The following is a 19,348-nucleotide window of genomic DNA, read 5'->3' as shown; positions in this document are numbered from 1 at the left end:
TACTCCTACTAAAACATTACCTGGCCTAAATTCTCATAAACGTCACAATTCACCTGCGATATGCATAAGCTGAGCAAGCGCAAATTCTACTTCACACATACTATCACTAGAATGCCGAGAACATACCCAACTCACTTAGGCAAGCTCCGAGATTCCGGGAAAGTCATTTGGGGACTTAGGGGCATATCATATCTCCAATTTGCATTATTTAAAAAAAAAACAATCTTAACCCAATGGTCCTTCGCCTTAGGGCCCTGAGGGTCTAAACCGTCCTCTGCTACCAGAACTGATAACGCATCCCAATCTAGATAATTTATTCACTCTGGGACTCGTATTAGGCCGATGAATCTTTTGACCCTGATTGAAGTCTCCTTACGACGAGATAACTACTCAACATGTCAATCGATAGATCAATAATCTCATCAATGATCACAATAGCAAGTCAATCAAATTAATCAATGACACCAATAATATCTGCACACACCATGACCTTTCAGTCATGAATAACCACACCAGATTTAGTACGATTGTGATATTTATTCCCTATTGGTTACAATTCTATCAGTAAGTTTATTAGTCTCAATACCAGAAAACACATCAGCAATGTCATATTATGGCAACTCGAATAAGACTTCATCAAAGCAAAGATCATAAACATTAGAATATAGCACGACGTCAACATAGATTAACTTTAGCAGAGTATCATTAGCGCATTATTCAACAAAGCATAGATTCAGTCATTTGTCTATTTGCGTCGGTTTAGTGAACTCCTTAACTAACCTCGAATTAGCATTAGCATGTTGGGCTTCATGCAAAACAATTTAGCAGCACAAATTTAGAAAAATATCTAACTATGGTCTCTGTCAAAATTAGCAGTTGGTACCTAGAAGAAAAGGCAAACAGACAATTACAATTTCATCATGATATAGTTACCCTCCGTAATGGGTCAGCATACAGAGTCAGTTTTCGTCCTCAGGACATCAGTTGATTCACCATCAGCCTGGAAATTCAGCAAAGTTCAGCAAGACGGGGCAATAAGGAAACACTTCCCTCATAATGAGGAAAAGTATAGAACGGGCTAAGCAAAGTGAAGAAGATTCGAGGAATCAAACCACAAAGTCTTTAAGACAGAGTGACAAAGTGTCTAGGTAATGGCAAGAATGGCTTCTCCTCCCCTTTTGCCTCATGTCATACAGTTATACCAAATTTGTTGTACAGTCCCCTAATTTCCAATTGGACAATTTTTGGTGCATCATTATCTCCATCCAATAATCTACTTGTCGCCTCATTAAGATTGTCACTCCATAACAGTTCTCACGTATTTTATTGGCTCCTGGGATTGACGTCTCCATCGGGTAGAATGTCAGGTGAAAACTTTTAGTCTCTCAGGCTTAGTCAGTAGCTCCATTGTCTAAACCAGTTTAGGCGACCTTGTACCTGTTGCAAGTTTACACTGTTGCATTAAGCAAGAATGTCTCCTTGAGCAAGTCGAGTCTCATGAGAACGGATTTACTACGGTTACACACATCTTCTAGCTTCTGGAAAAGTACGAGTACATGTCCTTCAGCAAGTCAGCACAATACGCGTTAGAAAAACATATTTAATATGAAACCGGGCAGCTAGGCCCCGACTCAAGCTAACTAAGGCCTAGTGATTTATTAGCAAAACATTAACATATAACCCTTAATACTACCACAAAATCATACATTAGTACATTAATATTTCATTATTAGTCAATTTCATTAATCAACGTATACATTGGCTGCCACTCCCCGTGGGCACATTTCGAACACACGTTTAGTAAAAGTACATTAATACATTTTCTATGCAGCATCATTACGCGTTAATTCACAAACATTTCTTGTTAATTTTGATTATAAAAGCTACACTCCAACAAATGTTCAGAAATAAATGTGACGCAACCCATTTTTTAATATTTACATATTAACGGTGCCCTTTCCTAATGAAAAGAACACTATTGGCACAAATAAATGAATGAACTGTGAGGAAAATGATGATATGCTGCTAAACAGGACCTCAAACATAATTGTAATCCTCTCTCTTGGTGCTGTGTTAACATTTGTTGTATTACATATAATTGGAACCCTGGTTCATCTCCGGGGGACTCACGGCTCTGACGTTCATGTTGTCCTCAGAGATTTGCAGCAGCGAATTAATGTGCTGAGTTCTCTATTGTGTGGGTCTGATCAGTGGCGTAGCGTGGGTTGTCAGCACCCGGGGCAAGGCAAGTAATTTACGCCCCCTAACCCGTGGATTTTTGCACTCGAGTCCCCCCCCCCCAGATGTTGCGCCCGGTGCGGCCGGCCCCCCCTGCACTCCCCACGCTACGCCACTGGGTCTGATGATTTTTCTGTTGTCAAAAAGACTGAAATACTTTTGAAAAAACATAATACTGTGTCACCGCCGATTTTGCTGATGCCACATCAGGGGCTTTTGCTCTTAAAGTCTGTGGCAAGCAAGCACTGCTACCACGCGACATCCGTGCTGTAAGATTATATTTCTTAACATGCGCATTTGGCCTCCAGGCAAACTTCCTTTACAAAGTGCTGCAGAAAACATATTTTGCAGATAAAATATAAGTTTTACAGGTTTAGCGTTGATTATTACTCTGTTGTACTGCTGAAGAATAAACTGCAGTTGCTGTCATCAGATTTGTCAACTGGGTGTGTTACTTTATAGGCAGGGCCTACATTATTTGTAAAAAAGAGGCAATTTATGCGGCGTAATGCAGCACGATTTGTGATAGTATTACTTCCTTATTATGTCATTTTATACAGGTTAACGCTGTCTCGGCCAATATTTCAACTCATTACTAGCTGTTTGACACCCAAATACAGGGCCTTTCACTGTGGTGCAACACTTTTAGTAACTTTTGATCTGTTTGAGCTAGAAACAATGTTTTTGTTGCGATTTTCAGATTATGCTGTAGATGATGGATTATGTCGTTAGTGGGGCAAACCTATAATTATATGTAAAACACTGTGGTCCTGTTTATAGGGCATGTAAAGCGCTCAGATGTTACCTGAAGGTAGCCCTGGTTCTTAGATCGGTAACATATAAACAGTGCACACAAATGTACTATGAGAGGTAATATAAAAAATACATCTAAGAAATAATGGCTAATTTTTACAATAAATTATCCTCAAGATGAATCGGGGGGCTAGGGGGCTAGAGCGTTCAAATTCAAGCCCCTTCTTACCTCCAGTGGTGGGTCACTAATGTTTAGATCATATGTTCTCTCATCTGTTGTCCTTAAATTATAATAAAAGTCTCAGTAGATGAGTGGTAGCTGGTAAAAGCTATTTTATTTCGCCTATGCTTTGATGCTAAATTAACTTTTTGGTAAAAGCGTTTGCCAGTGGAACATAATTTGTCAAACTGCGCTTGCCTGTGGCTTCATCGACTTTCAGTACATGTGGGGGATTCTGAAACTCAGACAGCGTGTGGGAAGAGAGATGAAAACGAGGGCATATCAAAGAAGCCACATAAAATGGAGGTAAGTTAACCACGACGCTTGATGTTTACAGAAGCTCCCTCACAGTGACTTTTGAAAGCTTCTTCAAAGGCGAATAAGATGATTACAACCAGCTGTCTGTCACTGCATTGTACCATGACTAAGAAGGCGTGCCTCTGGGGGTGCACGAGGAGTGGACTTTATGCAGATTCCTATGAAGGACAGTGACTATGGTGAATTTTCACTGATCACCACCTGGTGTGATTCACCCCCATGCAGTGATACATGAATGACTGGGGTCTGTTGGCTGATATGAGAAATTACTTCACAGGCGCAACATTGACAGACGTCTGGGAAGGTAGTCAGCAAATAGCCCCCAATAGACAATACATTTTAAAGTTCTATAGGGAACTCCGCCTTGCTACTAATATTTTGTCAGTCCAACCCCAAGAGGTATCCACACAAAATTGTAAGCTACTAGCTACATTGTGACATTGGTAGTTATAGGGACTCAGGCCCATTTTTATTAAGGTTTTGGGTCGCTCTTGTGCCACACAAGGGGGTGCAAGAACGATGCAAATCCTAAGTGGGATTTATCAAGCCACTCTGTGGCAGGGAGGCATTGCATAGGTGGAGCGTGGGTGTTCCCAAGCATCCATCCATGGATTATGGCACATTCCCAGATGCACCATTTGTGGTAGACCTGGGAATGTGTCAAAATGCTACACTTCCCTAGGTGAGGCATAACAAGGAGAAATATCTTTGTTTCTCCTCATTTTTTCCTTGCATTCTGCAGCACACGTAGAAAGAAGAAAATGCCTCCCAGGATTGTTTTTATGCAGGAAGGTGTCCCTTTCTGCACACAAATAATCCTGCCTATAATACAAGCACCCTTACAACATGACACAACGATGCCTGCATTGCAGCTAGGTAACCAAGCGGGCACCAGCACTAGGAAAGGACAGGAATGTGCTGTATAATGGCAAACTTGGTATAATCCTGCCCTTTCATGCAGTGCAGTGCAGCAAGCTAGCTTGGTGCATTGTGCTGTGAGAAAGAATATTGAATGTGGTCCGGGTGTGTAGGTAACACTGATTGCCAATGACTGTCTTTCCCTTGTAAACGTCTGAGTGTGATATGGCCACTTACAGCTAGAGCCAGATTTATTGAAAGTGGCGCAGCGTGGTGCTACACCAAAATTGGCAGCGCCGCACTGCATCACTTGAGAAACATAGGGATGTGCCGTATTTAACTATATATGGCGCATCCCTGTGATTCCCCCTGCACTGGCCCTAAATTTAGCTGCCAGCGCCAACGCAGGCATCCTTGCACCATCGTACAAGGATGTCTGTGTTAAGGGGTGTGATTGTTTATGTGTGGGAAGGTGTCCCTTCCTTCACATAAAAAATCACTAATGGTGCTTTGGCATTAATGCAGCACACACAGAAGTGCCAAAGCGTCATGTTCAAATGATTGGTTATGTGCCAGAAGGGACACTTTCCTTCACCTAAACAATAATTTCTGGCATTTTGCACTTTCTGTGCGTGCTGCAGAATGCTTAACGCCACCTTGTAAATATGGCACAGTGCTTAGCGCCACAGGAGTGTCACAAAAAGTGATGCTCCTGTGGTGCTAGGGGTCTATAAATACAGCCCCTAATGCCTTAGAAAATACTTGTTTCCATCTCCAGCAATGGGACCGAGACGAGTCGCCCCAAGTAATATTATGTGTCCCAGTGGACGGAGGGCACAGGATCACAAGGGCCTGCACATAAATTGAACAACACAAAAGGATGATGGACGGAGTGCTGACAATGCAAAAACTCGCCCCCAGATCTCGTTCTTTTGCTCACCATGCCACCCCAGTTTGGACCCAGCCATATGCAAATCAGTCTTGACCCTGTTCCTCATGGGAACAGTCCAGCCTGAACTGCCAGGCCAGGTCCTCCCTGGACCGGAAACAAGCATTCTGGGACCGGTTTCGGGGTTTCACCCCTCATCAGCCAGGCTAGCTTGATTCCAGTGGCACAGTGAGCAAGGGACCCACGTCTGGGCATACCCTTCCCACTGAGGGCAACTTAAACAACACAAAAGGATGATGGACGGAGTGCTGACAATGCAAACACTCGCCCCCAGTCACAGATCTGGGTTTAATCCATCGTTCTTTTGCTCACCATGCCACCCCAGTTTGGACCCAGCCATATGCAAATCAGTCTTGACCCTGTTCCTCATGGGAACAGTCCAGCCTGAACTGCCAGGCCAGGTCCTCCCTGGACCAGAAACAAGCATTCTGGGACCGGTTTTGGGGTTTCACCCCTCATCAGCCAGGCTAGCTTGATTCCAGTGGCACAGTGAGCAAGGGACCTACGTCTGGGCATACCCTTCCCACTGAGGGCAACTTAAACAACACAAAAGGATGATGGACGGAGTGCTGACAATGCAAACACTCGCCCCCAGTCACAGATCTGGGTTTAATCCATTGTTCTTTTGCTCACCATGTCACCCCAGTTTGGACCCAGCCATATGCAAACCAGTCTTGACCCTGTTCCTCATGGGAACAGTCCAGCCTGAACTGCCAGGCCAGGTCCTCTCTGGACCGGAAATAAACATTCTGGGACCGGTTTCAGGGTTTCACCCCTCATCAGCCAGGCTAGCTTGATTCCAGTGGCACAGTGAGCAAGGGACCCACGTCTGGGCATACCCTTCCCACTGAGGGCAACTTAAACAACACAAAAGGATGATGGACGGAGTGCTGACAATGCAAATACTCGCCCCCAGTCACAGATCTGGGTTTAATCCATCGTTCTTTTGCTCACCATGCCACCCCAGTTTGGACCCAGCCATATGCAAATCAGTCTTGACCCTGTCCCTAATGGGAACAGTCCAGCCTGAACTGCCAGGCCAGGTCCTCCCTGGACCGGAAACAAGCATTCTGGGACCAGTTTCGGGGTTTCACTGTAATGGCATGGGCAGCAAAAAAACGATGGATTAAACCCAGATCTGTGACTGGGGGAGAGTGTTTGCATTGTCAGCACTCCGTCCATCATTCTTTTGTGTTGTTAATGTTGCCCTAAGTGGGAAGGGTATGCCCAGACGTGGGTCCCGTGCTTCCCATGCCACTGGATTCAAGCTAGCCTGGCTGATGAGGGGTGAAACCCCAAAACCGGTCCCAGGATGCTTGTTTCCAGTCCAGGGAAGATCTGGCCTAGCAGTTCGGGCTGGACTGTTCCCCTGGGGAACAGGGTCAAGACTGATTTGCATATGGCTGGGTCCAAACTGGAATGGCATGGGCAGCAAAAAAACAATGGATTAAACCCAGATCTGTGACTGGGGGAGAGTGTTTGCATTGTCAGCACTCCGTCCATCATTCTTTTGTGTTGTTAATGTCGCCCTAAGTGGGAAGGGTATGCCCAGACGTGGGTCCCGTGCTTCCCATGCCACTGGATTCAAGCTAGCCTGGCTGATGAGGGGTGAAACCCCGAAACCGGTCCCAGGATGCTTGTTTCCAGTCCAGGGAAGACCTGGCCTGGCAGTTCGGGCTGGACTGTTCCCATGGGGAACAGGGTCAAGACTGGTTTGCATATGGCTGGGTCCAAACTGGAGTGGCATGGGCAGCAAAAAAACGATGGATTAAACCCAGATCTGTGACTGGGGGAGAGTGTTTGCATTGTCAGCACTCCGTCCATCATTCTTTTGTGTTGTTAATGTCGCACTAAGTGGGAAGGGTATGCCCAGACGTGGGTCCCGTGCTTCCCATGCCACTGGATTCAAGCTAGCCTGGCTGATGAGGGGTGAAACCCCGAAACCGGTCCCAGGATGCTTGTTTCCAGTCCAGGGAAGACCTGGCCTGGCTGTTCGGGCTGGACTGTTCCCATGGGGAACAGGGTCAAGACTGATTTGCATATGGCTGGGTCCAAACTGGAATGGCATGGGCAGCAAAAAAACGATGGATTAAACCCAGATCTGTGACTGGGGGAGAGTGTTTGCATTGTCAGCACTCCGTCCATCATTCTTTTGTGTTGTTAATGTCGCCCTAAGTGGGAAGGGTATGCCCAGACGTGGGTCCCGTGCTTCCCATGCCACTGGATTCAAGCTAGCCTGGCTGATGAGGGGTGAAACCCCGAAACCGGTCCCAGGATGCTTGTTTCCAGTCCAGGGAAGACCTGGCCTGGCAGTTCGGGCTGGACTGTTCCCATGGGGAACAGGGTCAAGACTGATTTGCATATGGCTGGGTCCAAACTGGAATGGCATGGGCAGCAAAAAAACGATGGATTAAACCCAGATCTGTGACTGGGGGAGAGTGTTTGCATTGTCAGCACTCCCTCCATCATTCTTTTGTGTTGTTAATGTCGCCCTAAGTGGGAAGGGTATGCCCAGACGTGGGTCCCGTGCTTCCCATGCCACTGGATTCAAGCTAGCCTGGCTGATGAGGGGTGAAACCCCGAAACCGGTCCCATGATGCTTGTTTCCAGTCCAGGGAAGACCTGGCCTGGCAGTTCGGGCTGGACTGTTCCCATGGGGATCAGGGTCAAGACTGATTTGCATATGGCTGGGTCCAAACTGGAATGGCATGGGCAGCAAAAAAACGATGGATTAAACCCAGATCTGTGACTGGGGGAGAGTGTTTGCATTGTCAGCACTCCATCCATCATTCTTTTGTGTTGTTAATGTTGCCCTAAGTGGGAAGGGTATGCCCAGATGTGGGTCCCGTGCTTCCCATGCCACTGGATTCAAGCTAGCCTGGCTGATGAGGGGTGAAACCCCAAAAACGGTCCCAGGATGCTTGTTTCCAGTCCAGGGAAGACCTGGCCTGGCAGTTCGGGCTGGACTGTTCCCATGGGGAACAGGGTCAAGACTGATTTGCATATGGCTGGGTCCAAACTGGAATGGCATGGGCAGCAAAAAAACAATGGATTAAACCCAGATCTGTGACTGGGGGAGAGTGTTTGCATTGTCAGCACTCCGTCCATCATTCTTTTGTGTTGTTAATGTCGCCCTAAGTGGGAAGGGTATGCCCAGACGTGGGTCCCGTGCTTCCCATGCCACTGGATTCAAGCTAGCCTGGCTGATGAGGGGTGAAACCCCGAAACCGGTCCCAGGATGCTTGTTTCCAGTCCAGGGAAGACCTGGCCTGGCAGTTCGGGCTGGACTGTTCCCATGGGGAACAGGGTCAAGACTGGTTCGCATATGGCTGGGTCCAAACTGGAATGGCATGGGCAGCAAAAAAACGATGGATTAAACCCAGATCTGTGACTGGGGGAGAGTGTTTGCATTGTCAGCACTCCGTCCATCATTCTTTTGTGTTGTTAATGTCGCACTAAGTGGGAAGGGTATGCCCAGACGTGGGTCCCGTGCTTCCCATGCCACTGGATTCAAGCTAGCCTGGCTGATGAGGGGTGAAACCCCGAAACCGGTCCCAGGATGCTTGTTTCCAGTCCAGGGAAGACCTGGCCTGGCTGTTCGGGCTGGACTGTTCCCATGGGGAACAGGGTCAAGACTGATTTGCATATGGCTGGGTCCAAACTGGAATGGCATGGGCAGCAAAAAAACGATGGATTAAACCCAGATCTGTGACTGGGGGAGAGTGTTTGCATTGTCAGCACTCCGTCCATCATTCTTTTGTGTTGTTAATGTCGCCCTAAGTGGGAAGGGTATGCCCAGACGTGGGTCCCGTGCTTCCCATGCCACTGGATTCAAGCTAGCCTGGCTGATGAGGGGTGAAACCCCGAAACCGGTCTCAGGATGCTTGTTTCCAGTCCAGGGAAGACCTGGCCTGGCAGTTCGGGCTGGACTGTTCCCATGGGGAACAGGGTCAAGACTGATTTGCATATGGCTGGGTCCAAACTGGAATGGCATGGGCAGCAAAAAAACGATGGATTAAACCCAGATCTGTGACTGGGGGAGAGTGTTTGCATTGTCAGCACTCCCTCCATCATTCTTTTGTGTTGTTAATGTCGCCCTAAGTGGGAAGGGTATGCCCAGACGTGGGTCCCGTGCTTCCCATGCCACTGGATTCAAGCTAGCCTGGCTGATGAGGGGTGAAACCCCGAAACCGGTCCCATGATGCTTGTTTCCAGTCCAGGGAAGACCTGGCCTGGCAGTTCGGGCTGGACTGTTCCCATGGGGATCAGGGTCAAGACTGATTTGCATATGGCTGGGTCCAAACTGGAATGGCATGGGCAGCAAAAAAACGATGGATTAAACCCATATCTGTGACTGGGGGAGAGTGTTTGCATTGTCAGCACTCCGTCCATCAATCTTTTGTGTTGTTGCTGCACATAAATTGGACAACTACCTCTTCAATAAAAGTGTTAGCTTCCAAAAGAGATTTCTCTTTATGGGAGTGAACCACTAACTGAAATGTCAATGTTCGGTTTTCGAGCTTCAAGTGCTAATGTGCATAAAGATATATGCGGCAAATAAAAGAACATTTTCATTGGTTAAGTAATGCACCTCATCATAGGAAAACAGATGTGCAATGCTACAAAATGTACCTAACCCAAATTTTCAATAATGAGTGAAAATACTAGTTGTTTCAATACAATATCACAAAATGCTATTTCTAACCATATGGAAAGTTACCATATGGAAAGTTGTGACAGAGCGTGAAAGAAAATGTTATTGATCGTAAGTCACTTTTAAAAGACAGGGACATTTATAACTTTTAATAAAAATGATGTTTAATGTCCAGAGGGTACTGTGAATTGAGACACCTCTGGGTGTCATTGAGAGTTCAGGTTGTACGTGGTTGTTTATGATGGGCCACAAATGAGTGCACTGGTGTTCAGGCTGTGAGTGAGTGAATGGCCACATGTGCCAATTGTAACTAAGAAACTATTTGAGAGTGTAGGAAGGTCTACACAGTTGTCAAAATATTGACAAGGTGCAAGTAAAAGAAAATGCAGTGCTTATATTTGAGTTGCTGTGTGCATGGCAGTGGTGAAGTGGGGCAGGGCTTTAAGTGGGATGAACAAACTGGGGTGTGGCTGATGTAATTAAGGGTGTCGCTTAAAAACACATAAGCTAAAAATCTGTGCTTAGCATAGTATGCCGCCTGACTGGTATTTTGTGCTTCTTTCTTTCATTGCAGTCAGATATATAATACAACAAGTAACATTACATCTACAACACACCAGAACCATCGGTTTTGTCAATGGTTGTTAGTTGCATAAGATTAATAAGCAGCAACAATGGCTTCAAGGTATATAATATTGGAAGTGCTTCAGTGCTGAAATGATTAGACTGTGAAAGAACTCCAACTACTCTCTTTGAAGGCACTTCAAAGGCAGTGAAGGGTGCTACTACTGCAGAGCTAAGGTTGTTTTCTACCCTGAGGATGAGGGCAAAAATTGAAGCCCAATAAGAGCCCATCTCAGCACCTGCTTTTTAGAACTGCCTGTGCTTAGAACTGTCAGACCCGGCACACTCAAAGCCCTGAAGTGATGTATATGCAAGGAGAGAGGAAAGACGGCGCTGAAGAAGAAGAGGTGAGTTGTGAGATATGCAGAAGGAAGGAAAAGGGTATACACGTCTAATAAAGAGACTGTAGAGGAAAGAGGTGTGAAGGGAAGAACAGGAGTCATTAATGCTCCAAAGACCACTACCCCTTTGACAGACCTTAGTAATGTTTCATTCACAGGCTCGTGTTTTCAGAACTGAAACTTTTAAAATTCTGATCAAAGTCATCGCAACCCATTTACTTTATGAAACTAATAAGCATTGGCAAAACCAATAGTTTGGGCTTTCTTTAGGTATATCACCATTGTTATATATCTGGGTGGAAAAGACATAAAGCTCACATAAAGGCAACAAAATGCTCACCTGGTGGCATGCTACAGGATTCACATGATTTTAGTTTGCATGTTTGAAGTCATGCACTTAATTACATAGGTCACGCCTCTTGGAAAGAATTCATAGTTATGCTTCTTAGGCTAATGCTCTTTTAGTGATCCCCACACTTTTTTCATCTCTCGTAAAATCTTGGGGCAACTTATAGAGGAGATTGATTACTTTTTGATTTTGCTGCAATTAAGGCTTTACAATAATCCAACGTGGGACCTATGATAGCCCGTTTCTCGAGTTAGCTCATCTAAGAAAGACCAGGCACCTCCTAACACTTTGAGATCGTGTTATTGTTGCGTTGGTCAGGCAATCCATCGATGTATGAGATTGAACAGCACACCAATATACGGTACAGTGTTACTTCCTTGGTGACAGTTTTTATACTTTGTTTTTTTATTCATGGTCACATAGGGCTAGCATGATGCTCAGTAATTTTCCTGAACAAGCTCAGCAAGTTCTCAGACATCCACTGTTGGATGATGCAGAATGCCATTGTCACCATGGTCAGGCCAACAAGTGATTGTGAGACAAAGAAACTATAATTTGTGTTTGATTTACTTAACTGTTGAAGGATAGGCTGGTCTGACATACCAATTCATGTAGGGACTGGATGTGAACTAGACTAAGGTACGTTTGAGTTCCAGTGGAAGCCAAATCTCTGGAACAAAATGATAAAGAACAAGATAAGGATATAGGATAAACTTACTGTAACTGAATGGTATCTAGTCCTATCACTCAACCAACTATTTCTATCTTATAGCAGAGGACAAAACCATAGGCCACATGTGATGGTGGTCTGAGGTAAATGATTATATTTAATACACACACACCCTCCTCACTATGGTCTTCCCAGAGGTTGTGTTTATCTGGTTTTGTCAGAGTTTACCAACATTGTGGGGACCAGTCCAGTCCTCACAGAATGGGTTAAACATACCCACACACATACACACGCAGTAAGACACACATAGCACGTATTGTTATTAAGGGAATACAAACATATGTTTTTAGGGTTGACAGCAATGAGTCCCCTACAGCCAACACCCTCCTTTAATGAGGGATAAAAGGTGTGAGAGTTGGGGGCACACTTGGCCCTACTTTGGCCAAGCTGAGACACTGGCCATTTTGAGTCTGCTTCTCCCTACTGTTACAACACAGCAGGAAGGAGCAAGGGATAGTGAAGGATTGGCTACTCTGTGTTTTTTTTTTACATTGCTTGTGGACGAGGAGGTAGGTATTATTATTTCTACTGGAGTGGAAGTCGTGTGAAGAGGTGGTCGGCAGGGCAATAAGTGAGTATTGTGTTATTGGTAGCACAAAGGGAAGTTACAAATAGAACCAGGTGTGTTTTTCAGGTGGAATTTTGGAAGGCGAGTATGAAATGGTTGGCAGTATATGTTTACAAGATTAAAAAAAGGTGAGGCAACATGATTGATCATAATCAATCTAGAATTGTGGATAATTCAACCACTTACAACAAAGTGATTTTCACGTGAGAGTTCAGAGTAGCAGAGGCCCTCATGTTCTTTTTGTCTATGGTACCCTTACATCCTCTTTGCAGAAACTATCCCCTTTATGGATGGTGGCTCAAACACAATTGTATGCATAGCCCTTTCTATCTTCTTAGGGTATGGTACCATTGTAGCTTTATACGCTTATACCTCATTACAAATAACCCAGTAATGTGGCTGGTAATCCAGTCGAAGTCAGCATTACAAGTTGTATTGGTAACTTTGGTGGAAGGAAAAGTACCAGTTGATTACAAATGCGACTCTGAAGGTCCTCTTGAAAATGAGAAATTACTGGTGAATCAGGAATTGGGATTCTGGGCGCCTGGGTTATTCACCATTTCACCATATTTCCTGGGGGGCTTATTGTCCCAATGAAGCTGGTGACTACTCTTACTGGGCCCTTTCAGAATAAAAAGGGGACACATAATGAAGGTCTCATTACACAAAAGGTAATTGAAGATTTTGGCATCCAACCCATAAATGGTCTGGCACGCTCGACCATTAATCACTGTTGGGGTGAGTTTACTTGGATTCTTTGTAAATCTGTGTTACAGTTTTTTCACTTGAAAAAACGGGAAGTGTAGGAGCTGCATCTGAATCTCTTCAGCGATTCCATGGAATCACTTTCTATTTGGTTGTCCTGTTAGAGATTAAGTCAGTCAAGCATGTTCTTGCTTGCTAATCAGGTTGCTCATCGAAGATCTTGATTAACTCTACCAAGATCTTGATTAACTCTACCAAGCCAGTCCGCTTTGCTCCAATAGCGTCACAATGTTTGATGCTAGTGGAGCAAAGCACCACAATTGCATCAGAAATTTTGACGCTATTATTCCTAATACCACCATGGTGCGCCGTATCTTAAATACAGTCCACACAAGGTGGTGTTAGGGGGGTGCAGGGAAGTGCAAGAAAAGTGGTGCTTTACAATGTGAAGCACCACTTTTCTTAAATCTGGGCCATTGGTTTACCTGTACCTTTTTATCTGCCCTCTGCAGACAAGGAAAGGTGTTGATTATGTGAAACCTGATGTGTTTCCATTTTTATCTTCCAGTTTAGTGCTTCTGATAGACAACTGGCAAGTAACCATAAAGAAATGGCTGCTGACTGTTCCAAGGTAGAGCAGCCTTATGTCCAGGTTTAGAATGCTATTGCATTTCGAAGTACATCTGATTTGTCCTGTTATAATAAGGTAAGTTAGTGCAGAACATGACCAGGTAGATCCGCTATATTACCAGCAGTGGTCTCCTGTTCCCAAGTCCTGCCTTGACATGCCCATGTGCCACCAGCATATGCTAAATGATGTTGGGTTTGACAGTGCTTTAAATGGAAATATAAATATAGAAGTGCGGGTACTCTCTAAACAGGGTAGCTGTCTGATCCTAAGAAGTGATGGTACTTTCCCATTAAATGTATTACAACAGTGCTAAGAAGACCAGGTACTCTCCCCTTTCAATTTAAAGAAGTGCAGGTACTCAGTACCGGAGAGTATCTGCCCGTTTAAAGCACTGGGGTTTGACTGCCTCAAGTGTAGCAGGTCAGTAAAGTTAGAGGTCCGCAGCCCTACTAATTTGTGATTACCTAAAAAAATAAGGAACACATAAAAGCATACAACAATTCGAATTATAATATCCCTCTCACACAATATACCTCTCACATAATATACCTCTCACATATAGAGAAAGGGGACAGTGTCTTGGAGTTTGTGTGTGTGTTTACGACAGCCAGTAAGGAATGCAGACCGCCAAATCCAGAGATGAACCAAAGAGATGTTCAAGCCTAAGGCACTGGCATTGGCTTTGCGCTGGCTGCCTGCATCCAAGCGAATCCAGTTCGAATCTCTGTCATGTGTTCCGGGCAGACCACCAATTTGGCCTTTCATATTTGGAGCAGAATTTTTCCAAAGAAGTTCTCTTGTGCAAGCGTAGATCATCTTCTGCAAATCTCTTGTTAGTGTAAAAATGTAGCTCCTCCAGTATTGGCTGCAATGCGTTTTCAGTTAGGGAGGCAAAACTCTAGAACCAGTAGCCTTCACATCTGCATCTCTGAGCTAGCTCTTGCCTTTTAGAAAAGCTCAGAGAATCCAGCTTTACTTCCTTTAAACAAAAAGTGATTCTTATTTTGATCTTCCCCATGGTCTCATAGCACTAAGACACCTTATAGGTAACAGGTCACTTTAGAAAACTGATTTATATTGCTTTAAATTAGAACTCATTACCTAGGGCTCACAATTGACCATAAATGACTCTCCATCTGGCTAGCTGACAAGCCTACCAGGCGCTGGACTACTGCACAAAAGAGAGGCAATGAAGAACATAGCAAGAAAAGTTGGTGTAATTAGGAGTGTACACATCAAGCAGTGTCCGCACTCAATCTTACCTGTACATGTAGCAGCTTATCTCTCTTAGCCTGCCTCCATCTGTGAGGACAGACTCAAGGGCTTGTAGCTGATGTTTGCACAGGTTTTCAGTCATTCTAAGGGCAGCCTAAATCTAAGCTCTGGTGGGGGGTAAACCTGGCTTCAAGGCTGCAGTCAGCATCCCTAGTCTCTTTGAGCTGGCCGATGGCTTCCATGCAGCCAATGCAACAGACGTTGCTACTGGCACTTCAGCAGAGGTTCCATAGGGCCTTCAGACTTCCGGAGTATATTCTGAGTAGCTTGCACCACAGTTGCATCATTTTTGTGACACTCCGGCGGTGAAGGCAGTACTCCATATTTACAAGACAATGCATTTGGGCCAATGTGTACATTTTTGTATGCCTGCTTTGGAAAATAACTGTGCCAGAACTGGCTGCGCTACTCAAATATTAAAATATGCAAGGTAGGTTTGTAACATAGTGGTATCTTTGAGATTGACAAAGTACGATTTGTCTTACGCATGCATTGGGTTAAACCTGGAATGCTCCAAAAACCATGCACATCGGTAAATCAGGTGTATGAAGTGATGCAGTGGCTGAGGTACAGGAAAGTGACCAGCTGAAGTCACTTAACACATCATAATCATCAGTTATATCACATGCCCCCAAATTGTAGTTGGCATACATATGTAGCAATCTACTGTTAGGACCCCTCGAGCCACATGGGGCCATGTCACCTTATATATTTTCAAACATGTTAGCATTGCTGTGTGATGCAGTGCACAGCAAGTAAGGGACAGGCCAGGTGTGCCACATAACCACATAGATATGGCTCCCCAAGTTCACCCAACCCTACTATCAACCCCAAAAGGCAGGTACACATAAGATAGGTTACATAGGATATCTACCATTACATTTCATCACTTACTTGCATCCACTCACAATAATGTGTCACTCAATATATCACATCTACTTAGGTTTATTATTACACATAAGCGGACAATGGGCACTGTAAAGTCACGCACAGGCATACTGTAGACATGCCTGTTAGTCATCCAGGCCCATCTGAAGTGTGTCCAAAGTTTGAGTTCCTCCATGTCTTAGTACTTGTACATTAGACCCCACTCATTGGGCCAGTTGCGTCACTCTGGACCCACGCATCACCTCTGTTGCTTGGCAAATTGCTGAGCTTGTCATAAGCCTAAATTCAGCCATGCGTCACTTTTGGGGGCAGATCCTTCTCACAGATGTGCCAGAATTTCTGAAGCACCTTGGGACCTTGCAATCTGGTGCTCCATACCATAGATATGGTGCAATTATGTTGCTATTTTCTGTCGTAGCACAACTTTTTCTGATGCATCGCTGCCGTGCTGCAGAGAAGCATCAGTTTTTATAAATATGCCCCTTAGTTCTAACACAGAGGAAGTCAGCAACCTGCAGCTTTACACTTTAACTCCATCAAAACCATAGGGGCCACACAGCTTCAACGCTAAAAGATGTTCAGTGAGCAGGAGGCCTGCTTTAGCTTATATTTACAAAGCCAAGAGGTTGACAATTATTTATTATCTATCAGTGTGCTGTGAATCTCACAGGTTCAGTTGTCCATCCAGTTGAGCTGAGGCAGTGTTTCCTCCCTCAAGAGAGAAGCCCGGAAAAGTCATCTCCCCAGAATGCAAAGTTCTTGGTACACCTATGTGCTCAGGCCCACATGCACCTTCTGAGGGTCCCTCCAGACAAGGCCTCTAACAGAAAGGATATCATAAGAAGTCGTTGAGGGATAGTTGTCCTCTGTTGGCAACATCTAGCCTCCATTTTTCACACATATTTTAATAGTGAAGTAAATGTTTACTATCAGCTACGGGTCACTCTAACAATAGGTGCACTGGTAGGGTTTGCAAAGCATTTACGATTCTTATTTGCTCTAATGTTCTCAAAAGTGTCTGCTCATAACGTTTGCTAACATTATGTTAATTTATAAAGACAAACATGAAAGGGCCATAACTGCCCCATGTCACTGGGCTTGTATTTCATGGTTTAGAAAGTAGGCAACTTTCCTGGGCCCCCATAGCAGTGGTGCCCGGTAGCTTTAGGAGGGAGGGGGCAGGCGGGGCACACACACACACACTCATTCTTTCACACACAGACACGCACGCAGGCACGCACATCCATTAACAACACTCATACCATTCAAACATGCACGCACGCACCAAACATTAATTTTAAAACATCACACACACTCATTCTTTCACACACGCATGCACGCACATCCATTAACAACATTCATACCATTCAAACATGCACGCACGCACCAAACATTCAATTTGAAACATCACACACATACACACACACACACTTACCTTCGCCCTCCAGGTCCCAGGAGGGTTGGGACTGCTGCCTTCCCTCACTGGCTGACCTTAGGTCAGCCAGTGAGGGAAGGCAGCAGTCCCAGCCTCGTCACAGAGTGGGATGGGGTCAGTGAGACTGCTGACACTCGCCCTGGGCACTTCAGGGCTTAAACTGAAGCGCCCAGGGAGAGTGTCAATTGGTGACGCTTTCCTCATCACCCAGGGGAGGGCCTCGAGGCACCTTTGCTGGGGAGAGGAGGTCACACCCATAGGAGCTGTGATCTCCTCAGCCCAGCAAAGTTCAGCTCAGGCAGCCAGGAGTCTGCGCAAATCGCACATGTCTGCTCCTGGCTGCCTGACCTGAACATAAATAGTCTCTGTCAGGGTGACCTTTGTTCAGCCTGACAGACACTCTTCATGGGGGGGAAAAAGGTGGGGGGGGCGTGGCCCCTCCGCCCTAAAGGACGGGCCGCCGCTGCCCCATAGGATACCTAAAAACAATACTGACCTGCCACCAGCTAGTGTTCATGTAGGAGGATCTAAGGGGGCTTCTCATTCACGATCACAAGATGGGGCACTAAACATAGGGTCACTTCTCTCAGGTCTGAAGAAAGTGTGACCTTGAGGGGAATATAGTTACAATATGTTTAGGGGCCCCACAACTGTTGCAGAAAAGTTAAATACAGGAGGAAAATGAAAGTGGGGATGACAAAGTCACACAACGGGGACTTTTGTCCTTTACTATACATTTCCACAGTGTGTTATTCAATTTCTTTATTTGTAATACAGTACAGTATACACAGTGTCTGATGACACCAGTGTGCTTGAAATAATCACCCGGGAGGTGTTAGAGAGCAAACATTATTAATACAAGCATTTCAATGCAATGAATCTCGCATTTGCTCGAGTTAGAGCTGTAAACGTTGTAAATTCCTAACTGGACTTTTATTTCCACTTAAATTGAAAGTGAAACGTAAAACAGTTGGCATAAGTGAGCCAATTCAAAGCGCCATGGCCGCCATGAGCATGAGCGCGAAGGAGAGACACAAAAGGAAAGTAATTGTATAATTATCCATGCAACAGGGTCGATGTCCATGACAGTAACCAAACCGCCCCAAGGAGGGACAAACTTGAAGCATTTACCAATGATAACAAAGAATTTTTGGAAGGCAAGTCCACGAACGAGTGATAGTGATGGCCGTGGTTAAAAGCTCACAGATAGATTACAACAGGTCAGATCGCTTGAGCGATCAACCTCAAAAATGTGTAACCAAAATTAAATGATTAACATGTACTAAAAGGCCTAAATGGAAAAATGTATGTTACAAAAATAAAACATGCGTGTTTAAACGTGGTCGACATGGTGTCAGCCACCTCGAGTTCAATGTGAAATAAAAAAGTGACTATGAAAATTTGTTTTGATTAATTATAACTACATGTTCTGACAAAACATGAATAATATTAATGTACTACAAAACGAATGGTTTGAAATTATTAGAAATGTTTTGTTCTTCATGTATTAGCATTAGTAAAAAGGCCTACGTTTTAGTATTTTTCCAAAAGCACAATGTTGAAATGTGATGCAAATTTTACTGAAATGCTTTTGAAAACATTGTTTATTAAAGCTCGCAGTGGAAAGCTATTGCTTTCTCTATTCTGCTCGTACTGTATTTCTTGTGATAAATGTTGCAGTTGTTAACAATGAGCCTTAGTATTTGAAAGGACGCAACATTAGCGAAAATTCTTGTTCTCTGCTGCTGTTTTTAAAAATGAAATTATTACACACAAACTGCCATCCGGAGAGAAGAGTAGGAAGAATAAAGA

The sequence above is a fragment of the Pleurodeles waltl genome, chromosome 5, assembly GCF_031143425.1.
Source record: "Pleurodeles waltl isolate 20211129_DDA chromosome 5, aPleWal1.hap1.20221129, whole genome shotgun sequence".
Classification (NCBI taxonomy): Eukaryota; Metazoa; Chordata; class Amphibia; order Caudata; family Salamandridae; genus Pleurodeles; species Pleurodeles waltl.
The sequence above is the reverse complement of the archived record's forward strand: the minus strand, read 5'-3'. Positions refer to the sequence as shown.